The sequence below is a fragment of the Monodelphis domestica genome, chromosome 3, assembly GCF_027887165.1.
Source record: "Monodelphis domestica isolate mMonDom1 chromosome 3, mMonDom1.pri, whole genome shotgun sequence".
Classification (NCBI taxonomy): Eukaryota; Metazoa; Chordata; class Mammalia; order Didelphimorphia; family Didelphidae; genus Monodelphis; species Monodelphis domestica.
The window spans coordinates 256273797-256285995 of record NC_077229.1 but is presented as its reverse complement, the minus strand read 5'-3'; the positions used below and the strand labels follow the sequence as shown (position 1 = coordinate 256285995).

The 12199-nt window shown below is 39.8% G+C and overlaps 1 protein-coding gene across 2 annotated transcripts in view; it reads right to left on the bottom strand.

Annotated features, from left to right (window-relative positions):
- MPPE1 (metallophosphoesterase 1) overlaps nucleotides 1-2888 on the bottom strand; it is a 34346-nt gene extending 31458 nt beyond the window's left edge. The window contains exon 1 of one of the 2 annotated variants that reach the window (XM_056823635.1): nucleotides 2708-2888. The gene's annotated coding sequence lies outside the window, so the exon portion shown is untranslated. The remainder of the gene's footprint in view (nucleotides 1-2707) is intronic. The other variant, XM_056823634.1, reaches the window with a different exon arrangement.
- Between the last annotated feature and the right edge of the window lie 9311 nt (nucleotides 2889-12199).

Below are 12199 nucleotides of genomic sequence, written 5' to 3'. Positions count from 1 at the left end.
TCCCAAGACTCTCTAAGGAACCACCACCGATGAAGACTTCAGAAGTTCAAGGTAAACTTACCTTATACTACTCCAGCTACTTAAGAGAGGCCAAACCCACCCCAGGAAGGACATAAGCCTTCTCTCAGTACCTATGAACCAGTCGCCACATCCTGTCCACTTTCTTGCATCTTTTACCTTATCTCCACTTTCATGGTTATCACCACTTTCCTGTCTTGTGAATGGGTTGAGAAAGGGTCTGTCTCTCCTTTCTTTCCTCTCTGAAATGCATCCATCACACAGGTGCCAAAACAAACTTCCTCAGGCACAGACCACTCCACTAGTCAAAACCCCTCAGTGAGTCCTGCAATCTATTTAAGGCTTTCCAAAATGGAGATTGTTAACCTACTTCTCCAGTCTTATTTGTATTATCTTCTACAGCCTTTATTTCACATTGCTCTCCTACAGAGCCAGTGTCACTGTTAAACTACTAGCTGTTTTTCAACCACAATGTGACATCTTCTACCCCTCTGTAGCTGCACATGCCCCCCAATATATTCCTTATTCCTCTGTCTCTCAGACTCCTTTCTTATAGGCACTTCCTCTGAATATAACCTGATTCCCCTAACCAGATGAAAATTTATAGTATTTCGGAATCATAATTCTAGGATCATCACGTGGTTCAATGGGGATATGACTGGGGATGTTGACTTTAATCGATCACCCTGGTGCAAATATTAATAATGTGGAAATAGGTCTTTATCAATGACAAATGTAAAACCCAGTGGAATTACCTGGGGGGGGGGATGGAGGGGAGGGAAAGAACATGAATCATGTAACCATGAAAAAATAGTCTAAGTTAATTAAATAAACAAATTTAAATTAAAAAATAATTCTAGGATCATGTACCAGAAACACCATCTAATCCAACCCACTTCTTTTACAGGTGAGGAAGCTGAGGCAAAAAGTTATTAACTCTGGTTAAAAGACTTTCCCATTTCACTGTTAATAATAAGAATGATACAAACAATAATCACTAGCATTTATATACTGCTTTGAAGTTTGCAAAGAGCTTTGGAAATGTAATTCTATTTGATCTTCACAGCAATCTGGGATGCAGATATTATTATTATCCCCATTATACAGAGGAGGAAACTGAGGAACAGAGAGGATGAATAATTTGCCTAGGGTCACACAGCTAATCCATGTTTGATATAGGATTTTAACTCAGGACTTCTGCCTCTAAGTTCAATGCTCTATCCACTTACATACACAATCTAGTTAGTAACACAGTTACAATATAAATCCAGGTCCCCCCATGCCAAGCCTTTCCCCACTCTTCCACTCCATTCTCTGCTTCCTCAAACATTCCTAGAGCTTTATCTAATTTTTCCTTTGCCCCATCGCTCTCTACTCTGTGTTATACTTATCCGTGTGAGCTGTTCTAAACACAGGACAGATACTCCATCTCCTGAATCTATGCCTGTCCTCTAATGCCTCCTCATTGCCAACAACTAGCTTCCCAGCGTTTCTTCAAGACTTGGCTCAGATCTCATCTTCTACAACACGACTTTCCCAGCCCTCCTCCCTCCCCAAAAGCTAGTGCTTCCCCATTCCCCTATTGCCTTCCTTTTACAATGTATCTATCTTCTTAAATAGCTACTTAATAGATACTCATACAAATCTCCTTTCCATATAGGTCTATATCACGATAGACTTATCTATAGATCACTGTAGGGCAGATAACTAGTTAAGGACATCTATTTAACTGTTATCTCATATATCAGTGAAATAGACCTAGTTATTTACTTGGTCTGCTCCATAAGCCTAGAGAGCTCTGTAAGGACAGGGATTGTTTGTGTCTTTCTTGGTATGCCCAGAAAATAGCACATTGACTGATGTGTGGAAATCAATGAATTAATGCTTCTTGGTTGATTTCTCAATGCACACAGCCTTGGAGTCTACACCGAGTGGTCCTAGGCATAAGCTCTTCTTATGGGATATGCAGGGATATGCCATTTTTCATTTGTGTATCCCAGATCCGGCATAAAGTCTTACCCAAAGAAGGATCTATCTTTGGAGTCAGAGAACCTGGATTTAAATCCTGGATCAGCTTCTTACAACCTGTGAGACTCTGAGCAAGCCACCACTTTCCTGATCTGTAATATGAGGAGGTTGGATGCGATGACCTGGGATGCCGCTCAGAGCTCGAAATCGATGTTCCTATAAACGCATGTTTCTAGAGTAAACGACGTATGATCAGAAGCGCTCCTCCAGCTAGCCGAGAGAGGGCTGTAGCCCAAGAAAAAGAGACTGCGGGGCTGCTCCCTCACTGACTGCTGCAGTGGTTACAGCAAAGCAGCAGAATTGAGGGGAGGAAGGAAAGGGAGAGAAGGAGGGGGAAGGGAGGAGGCCGGAGGAAGCATGGAGAAGGGATGGGGAGACTGAGCTTTCGTGAGCCACCACTAAACGAAGAAGGGAGGGCCTTGAGCTTTACCAGCCCCTGTGAGGGAGGGAAGAAAACGGGGCAATCTGGCGCAGGGGTGGGGGGTGGGCAGGCGCGTGCTCTCCCCCTTCCGGGTTCCGAGGACTCAGTTCTAAGAGCTTAATGACGGAGACCCTCTGCCCCTCCAACAACCCCACCTCAGCGCGCCAGGCAAGGGCAGGGCGAATACTGGCGGTCCAAAATGCCGGACGTCAAGGGTTGTTCAGCCCATCCTCCACTTACCCAGGACTAGGGAGCGCGAAGGAGGAGCAGAGGGCCGCAGAGTCAGAACGTGAGCCTCTCCAGGTAGTAGGAGTTCCTTGGTCGCCACTTCGTTGCCATGGAGATGGAGAAGCCAGAGACTCTACCTGTCAGGGAAAGGAGGGTGGGATCATGGAGTGGAACTCAGCCTTCTCCCCTCCCCCTCCCGATCTCCTCTCTCTTCATCCCTGGCGTCCTAGGTTTTATCATCGAAAGAAACTTAGAGGTCGTGTAAAATAATACAACCCATTCATTTTACCGAACAGAAAATGGAGGCTCAAAGATAAGGAGGGACTTGCCCAAGGTCACACAGGTAATTAGAGTTTAGAACCGAGGACTCCAGCCCTCAAATCCAGTGTCCTACCACTGCTCTCATAGTGTAATTTGGCAACGAACTTTTCTTCCCCTTCTTTGTATCAATATGCCCATTACTTTACAGATTTCTAAAGATACAGTCTTTGATAATGTACCATAAGATGTTTCCCATATCCTAGATCTAGTTGCTTTCAATCTTGCTCTGCAGCATTTCAAGGGATCCCCCTTTTCTTTATTGTTTTTAAATTAAGCACTTAGAAAGCAATTAACTAGAATTTACCATCTCGCTTAATTTTCTAGATTTCCACTGATTCTGATCCACTCTTTTTTTAAAAAAAGTAATATTTTATTTGTTCCTCAATTACATGAAAAAACATCTTTAACCTTAAGTTTGAGCCAAATTCTCACCCTGTGTGTAAAACCTCTTTCCATGTTAGTCCTTTTGTAAAAAGAGAACTCAAACAAGCCAAAGAAAAGTGAAGAAATAAAATGAAATATAGTATGCCTGGGTCTTCACTCAGACTCCATTAGTTCTTTTTCTGGAGGTGGTTGGCATCTTTCGACATAAATCCTTGAGGATTTTCTTGGATTACTATATTTCTAGGAATAACTAAGCCATTCATAAATGTTCATCATATAATATTGCTGTTACTGTGTACAGTGTTCTCCTGGTTCTACTCACTTCAGATTGCATCATTTCATGTAGGTCTTTCCAGGCTTTTCTTAAATCATCCTTCTCATCATTTTTTACAGCACAGTAGCATTCCATGACAATCCTATACCACAAGTTGTTCAGCCATTCCCCAACTGATGGACATTCCTTAAAAGAGCCATCATAAATATTTTTGTAAACAGGTTCTCCCCTAAAAGTCTTTTTTTTTAAATATCTTTAAAATTTTTTTTAATCTTGAAGATTTTTTTTATCTCTTTGGGATACAGACCTAGTAGTGGTGTTGATAGATCAAAGGGTATGCGCAGATGTAAAGCTCTGGGCAAAATTTCAAATTGCCCTCCAGAATGACTGGATCAGTTCACAATTTCACTACATTCCTTCCAGCATTTATTATTTCCTTTTTCTGTCATATTGGCCAATAAGATAGGTTTGAGGTGGTACTGCAGGGTTGTTTTCATTTGTATTTCTCTAATCAAGAGTGACTTAGATTAGAGCATCTAATCCTCTCTTGGTAGGAATATTAAAGAAGGATTCATTAATCTTGACAAGTGAAGTTCCAAAGGGCAGAACTAAGGCAAAGAATAAAAGATGCAGCTTACTTCATTATGAGATAGAACTACCTAATGGTTAGAGCTATCCACTACTGGAATGGGAATCAACATGATTCAGTGGAATTAATATTATATCTGGGGTCAGAGGACTTGGGATCACATCCTGTCCCTGTTACTACTTGTGGGATTTTAAGCAAATCACATCAGAGCCCACTCTAGGCTCTAGGAAATGAAAGGGTTGACTTAGTTGACCTTTCTAAGGCCCCTTCCAATTCTAAATCTATAATCCTATAAATCATGTTATTGAATAAATTATCCATTACTTCAAGAAGAAGCAGGGTAACCCTTTGTCTGGAAACAAAGTGTAGTGGAAAAAAAGCATTGGCCTGAAGGCCAGAAAAATATGGATTCAATTCCTGAATAAACACTAGTATAGCTTCCCTCTAAGATTATCTTGAATTTATCTAGCACATATCTTGTTGTATGTACATGATTATTTGTATGTTATCTCTCTCATTAGACTGTGAGCTCCTTTTGAGTGGATTTTTCTTTCTTTGTTTTTCTTGGTATCCCCCAGTATTTAGCATAGTTCCTGGCACATAGCATGTCACTTGTAAATAAATACTTGTTTATTTCATGTGACTTGAAATGACTTAATTTTGGCATTCGCTAGGAGTGTGGTCTTAAATAGGCCTTTCTATCTGAGTCTCACTTCCCATCTCTAAAACAGAAACCATAATACTCATACTACTTAACTGAAAGAGCTATTGTGAGGATTAAATGATAAGATGAAAATATATTTCTGTATAAGGGTAAGCTATTATAATCAGGCAGTGGGATTAAATGGCCTCCAGTTCTTAGATTCTGTGAAATGCAATTAGTCTCCATATCCAGGACCAAACACTTGAATGTTCCACTCTGTATTTGAGATTGTTTTGAAAATTGCACTCATATATTCAGTGTTTGAAAATAAACAATAAAACTAAAAGCTATCAGAGTTATAACAGGGAAATGCTAGAAGTCTTTTTTAGTAAGACCTGGGGTAAAGCCAGGTTGTTCATTGTCAATTATATTATTATATATATTATAGTTGTAGAAGAGGTGCAGAAGCGGTAGGTTCCCATCACACTAAAATTTCTCAATCAGAAGGTGAATCATCTCTTATTAAGTTTATTACACAAGCAATTCTTGCTTTACCAGTCCTTAGAGTATGTGCAATAATCCAGCCTACTTCCGGAAAAATATGATGGAGAAGTCCTTTCCCTCATAGTGACAAGCACAAACAGGCACCAACTGACTGTTTCAACTTAATATACACATTCCTCAACTTTTTTTTTTAGTCTGAAAATTTTTTATGATGAAATAGAAAGTCATCATCAAACAGGAATATTTTCATGTACAAAAAGGCCAGAAAATGGGCAATGAAATCATGAGTCTATAACCTACAGCTTGTTTTTTTCAGTATATATTAAATTTAATAAAGTAGTATCAACATTTCCCTGCATTTTTTTGTCTTTGCCTGGTTCCTGACTTACTTTTATTCTCTTCTATGTGCTTTTAAAGGTTTCATGAATACTCTTTTCTTTTTTCTTTTGTCCTCATTACTGCTATCCTAACTCTACTCTCCCCCACAAAAAAAGTCCCGTTCTTGTGACAAAATTATAATTGAGGAAAACCATTTTTGTTGTATTGTTCATGCCTGAAAATGAGTCTCATAGTGTACCTACAGTCTTGTACTGCTCCACCAGCAGATGGGAAGCACATTTCATTCCCAGTCCTCTGGAGTTGTGATTGCTTGATTGCTTTGGCAAGTTGTTAGAAGTCAGAAAAACCTAGAAACTCAGATCAATGCAATGACTAGCCATTATTACAGAGAACTCACCACAAAACTGCCATCCATCTCGAAAAAAAGAAAGAGTGCAGACCATAACATCATTCCTTTAGACATATTCCTCAACTTTCACAGCTTTCTAGAAAATAACACAAAAGTCAAACACATGAATGCTGATACAGTGAACCTATGGGAAATAGGGGGTTAGGTCTCTATGACCACTAAAAACTGTAATAATTTCTTTTTGCTAATCTGTCAAATCATCGATTCTTTCTTACCAAACTCTTAGCCAACAGCAGCTACAGATATTCCAGCATAAAGTTTATCTAATACTGATTGTGCTTAAAATTGGGCTCAGAGGCAGCTGGGTGGCTCAGTGGATTGAGTCAGGCCTAGAGACAGGTCCTGGGTTTAAATCTGACCTCAGACACTTCCTAGCTGTGTGACCCTGGGCGAGTCACTTAACCTCCCTTCCCTAGTCCTTACCACTCGTCTGCCTTTGAACCAATACACAGTACTGATTCTAAGATGGAAGGTAAGGGTTTAAAAAATAATAAATTAAATAAAGTTGGGTTTAAAGTCCAAAAGACTTGCAATTGTGGAAATTTAACACTAGCCCATATCCTTTCTTTGGCACCCCAAGACAACCTCTGGACTTTAAAAGGGAGAAAGGTTTAAAAATCTTACAACTGAAATTATAATTTTGCTTCTTCTCCCACCCTCTGATTGAATAAGAATGAAGGCAAAACATTTTCTTTATCTGTAAACAAACCTCTTAAGATAATGGGATAGAGGAAAGATTGTGGGGTAGGAAAATATGGATGCAACCCTGCAACCATTCTAAAGTTCTCATGACTCCTGGCATGCTGAAGACCCTGGTCCCTTGCCCCCTTGCGACTCCCTAGCGTCCAGACAACCTGCCTCTTGCCCAGAGTGAGGTCAGAGTCCTCCATTGGATAGGGACATCATGAAGAGCATAAATTGGAGTACTTGGGAAAAGTGGAGGCCCTTTTCCTGGGAATCCAGAGTGAGTAGAAAAACTTTTAGGCTCTGCTCTTGGAAGAGGCTTCCCAGGGACTTGATGGCCACATGTAGCTGGTCTGACAGAGTCTGGCACTAAAGAAAAAGTGCCAGGCTGAAGAGTGTGTGGAACTGATTTCATTGGTGGAGGGGCCCCAGGAGATTGGAATCTGGAGGACCAGAGGATTCTGACTGGAAGAGCCCTTGGTCTTTCAGTCTGGAGAAGCTGAAGAGAGAAGGTTGAAAAAGACTTTCTCCTGAGGATTACTCACTTTTTCCTGCTTGTGACTGAAAATCCTTCCCCCCAACATTTCCCAGTTGAAGAGATTCACTGAAGAGAAAACCTGAGAAAAGGCACTTTGACTCTCTGTCAGACTTTATCTCAGCTCCTTTTGCCCTAGATCTTAACTGTGGCCAAGGGGCCAACCCCAGGGTCAGTCAACCTGACTATCTCTCAGGGGGCTCAGGCTGCCAAAACCTGAGTTCCCCCCAAACTTGAGGAGAGAGAGATAAGGGTTTTAGATAGAGGGACCCCCTTTTCCCACTTTCCTTTCCTATTCTTTTCCCTGCCAGTTATTACTTTGTATTACCCTGATTTAATTGACATTAAAGTAATTATCTTTTCCCCAAGCTTTGAATCAAGTGTGAGTGAACCAATCAAGGGAAGAAACATCTTCTTAAGTAGAAACCCTTTGGTCTCTGGTAGTGGGGGGGAGGAGGGGGAAGAGGGACAAGAGCAAATCTGGGAGAGCAGTCATAGCTAAGGAGGGAAGGCAAAGGGGGGGAAATTCTTCAAACCCCCTCTCCTCTCTGTGAGCCAACCCTAAACATCTGCTGTTCTCTCCTAGATCCTGTTCCCTTTACCATCTCCAAACCTTTTCTCCATTACATCTGCTGTCTCCCCTGAACCCCACTTTGAGAAGAGAGGTCTCCACTCTTTTTCTCTATATATATACTGAAAAACTTAACCTCTCAATTACACTGGTACCCTCTTTTTTTCTCCAGCCTGCTTTTTATTACTTAATAAATTAAAATATAGTTTCCAGAGAATTTTAAATCTTAACACACTAAACTTTGGGGGCATCATTACAACACAAAACTTGAATGTGAAGGGTAAGAAATGAAAACATGCATCATCCTCTGAGTGAGCCACCCATCCTTTCAGAAAAATGAGATCCTGGGAAAGGGAATCCCAGAGATCATGGTACATAGAGAATCTCAGAGATTGTATTTTTAAAAATCAAACAAAAACTTTAGTAAAGAAAATATGAAATGAATCCACAAAAACCTTCAGTTTATCTGTATATTACAAACAAAATCCATCAAGAAGGGGGGGGGGGAATTCTTCAAAATGACCCCAAACACATAAAATATCTGAGAGACAACCTACTAAGACAACTCTGGATTTGTATGACTGCAAATATAAAACATTTTCAGTAAAAAAAAAAGACAAATAATTGTTTGGTCCATGCTAGAGTAATAAATATGATAATACATAAATCCAGAGGTAGCACAATGTAGTAGATAGAAAGCTGGGGCCAAAAAGATCTGAGTTCAATTTCTGCTTGTGATAGATATTGGCTATCTAACCTTGGTCAAATCAATTACCTTCTCAGCACTATAGATGACTATAAATTGCAAAGAGGAAAGTGACCAACATTGTAAGGAAAAGTTTCTTAAACCAGAATTTCCCTATACTAATGAAGTCACAGGTCTAGACCATACTGTTTTATTTATTTTAAACCATTACCTTCCATCTTAGAATTGATTCTAAGTATTGGTTCCAAAGCAGAAGAGCCTAGTGGTAAGAGCTAGGCAATGGAATTAAGTAACTTATCAAAGGTCACACAGCTAGGGAGTATCTGAGACCACATGGAAACCAGGACCTCCCATCTCCAGGCCTGGCACTCTATTCACTGAATCACCTCACTGCCCTTTTTATTTATTATTTATACATAAATTGATTTTGATATTTGATGTTATATTCACCCTTATTTTCACTAATTCACTAGTGAAAATGATGACAATATGAATAAAAGGATCCGAATGAATAAAAGATCAATAATATCAAAGAAAAAAATAGGGGGTAACAATTATGAGGGATCTAGCATGACTAGACCTTTAATTATATTGTAAAGTATTATTCAGAAGTCATTTTTAGGTGGAATGGGGTATAGGACTTGGAGTAAAGAATTTTAATAAATTTTAATAAATTATTTTTAATATTTTTATATAAATATATAAACTGTAAATATTTTAAATTAATTCAAACCCTTTCCCAGGCATTTCCTAGCTGTGTGACCTGGGAAAATCATTTAACCTCTATATGTTCTAAAAATTATTATAGCAGCTCTCTTAGTGGTGGCAGAGAACTAGAAATTGAGGGGAAACCCATCAACTGGGGAATGACCAAACAAATTGTTGCATGATTGTGATAGAATACTACTGTACTATAAGAAATGATGAGCAGATTGTTTTTAGGGAACATGGAAAGAAAGACTTGCAGGAAATAACAAAGAGTGAAACAAGCAGAACCAAGAGAATGTTGGTTGGAGCAATGGCAAGATTGTTCAAAGAATAATATGTGTGTGTATGTGTGTGTGTATATGTTTGTTAAATGGTAGCCTTCTTTAGAACAGGATAGAGAGAGAGAGAGACAGGGAGGGAGGGAGACAGCTTAAAACTTAAAATGTAGAATGAAAAGACAAGATGATAGAGTAGAGGCAGGGAAAGTTTGAAATGCTCTGAGAATCCTCTCCAACCAACCTTAAAATGATGCTCCAAATGAATAGTGGAGTGACAGAACCAAAAAAGATAATGTGGTGAAGCAGTTTTCCTACAGAAAACAATTTAAAAGGTGGGCAGAGAGGTTCTGGTTCACTGGAGCCAAAAGGGTGTACAGCCCAAAGCAAGGGGTACTACCACAAGCCAACGACAAGTCCCCCACCCCACATCTAGTGTTCCAGGTTATGAATCTGGTGAGGCCCCAAGCTCTAGCCCAAGATGTTCAGCAGTATAGTGTTCCTAGTGATACAAGCCCAAGGGAAGGTCCAGAGCCTTTGCCCAAGCTTGCAGTGAAGATCTGCAGTACACCTGACCTGTACAAGCCCAGAGTAAGGCCAAGAGTCCCTACTCAAACCCAAGATGAGACCCTGAACCCCAGTACAAGGTAGCTCACAGTTCTCTTAGCCCTATAAGCCATCAGCAGTCTGTGGGTGTGGAAAGGAAAACTGAAGCAAGTTTTGGACTTTCTGCCAATAAGGTGGAACAAACAGCAATTGGAATGTTAGAGAGAAGATATTGACAAGAATGACAGTTGGTGGGGGGAAGGGCTACTGGGAGTGGCAGTTAGTCTCCTGTCACACTCTTACTTCCTGGCCCTCCAACTGGAAGGAGCCTCTCTTCCTGTCTCTGGATAGAAGTTCCTCTATTCCTGATTTTCCCAACTGTGTGCTCTACCTGGATTCCTGTGATTGTGTCATCAACCAGAAGGACTGAAGGAAAGCAGTTTGAACTGTCAGGCTGGCCTTTAGGGCATCGGTCCAAAGAGACAGGCCCAACCAGTTCTGAGAGTCAGAACCTTTTCTTCCTCTTGCTATCTACTGCTAAGACTTTGAACTTAAGAAAACCAGCACAGATTAGCATATACAAGAATAAAAGAAACCTTCCATCAGCCTGCAAGGCTTGACCTCAGCTCAAAAGCTAAGAGAGACTCAAACTTCATCTAGGGAAATCCTGATTCCTACTTCCCTGATACCTCCACAATCCAAACGTGTTATTAAAATTCATCTTTATTTAAATAATTTCAGTCAAATAAGAGGACTATCATTTCAGGGGACATAGAGGGAGCTGAACCTCAGGACAGCCATTCAACTATAAACGATCCTTATTGGACCCCTGCTGGGCGATCTTGGTCCAGGGGAGGCTTGTTCCTCAGGAGGGTCCGTACTTACCTGCTCTGGGGTATCTTCAACATCAATCAATAGAGAAGATGTCCCTCAGACTATCTTAGTTGGCTTATTTCTTGGGAACCCCATTTCTCAAAAATAGCCTCTCAGCAGGGGGCATCTCTCTCCTTTTACCTCATCGGCAGCCATATTCCCTCTCTCTCTCTTCAACTCCTCCATTCCCTGTTACAAAACCTTCCATATCCCCTGTTTCCCCCTTCAATCCTTGACAATTCCTATAAATATTACATGGGGTAGCTGAATCAGCAGTCATAGGTTGCTTTCACAGCTTCCAGCTCCTAAGCCATCATACCATCTTGGAAGGACTGAATCTTGCAGAAACCCAGAATTAGAGCTAAGGATAGTAGCAAGGAAAAACTGAAGTTTAAGAAAGTTCAAACTCTACCCTGAAAACATCACCTTTAAGATAAAAGTAAAAGTGGAAGAAAAAACGTTTGGAAAAATGAGCAAACAGCAAAAAATAAATAACCATAAATTTTTTTATAGAGACAAAAGGCAAAGCACAGACTCAGAAAGGGATAGTGAAATCAAAGCAGCTACATGCAAAACATAAAATAAAAATGGGAATTGCTTTCAGACTTGAGCTCAAAAAGGATTTTAAAAATCAAAAGATAGAGGAAAAACGAAAAAAGAGAAATGAGAGCAATGCTAAGCAGAATTGGCCAAATGGGAAAAGAGGTACAAAAATCCAATGAAGAAAAGAGTTGCCTATAAAGTAGAATTTTCCAAATGGAAAAGGAGGTACAAAAGCTCATAGAAGAAAATAATTTCTTAAAAATTAAAATTGGGCAAGTAGAAGCTAATGATTTCATGAGACATCAAGAAATTATAAAATAATCAAAAGAATGAAAAAATAGCAGAAAATATGAAATATCTTATTCCAACTGATGTGGAAAAGTACTATCCAGGAGAGGTAGTTTAAGAATTATTGGACTACCTAAAAGCCATGGCAAAAAAAAAAAAGCCTAGACATCATATTACAAGAAATTATCAAAGAAAAGTGCCCTAATATTCTTTAATAAGAGGGTAAAATAGAAATTGAAATAATCTACAAACCATAGCCTGAAATAAATCTCCAAAAAAGCTCCCAGAAATATTCTAGCCAAATTCAAGAAC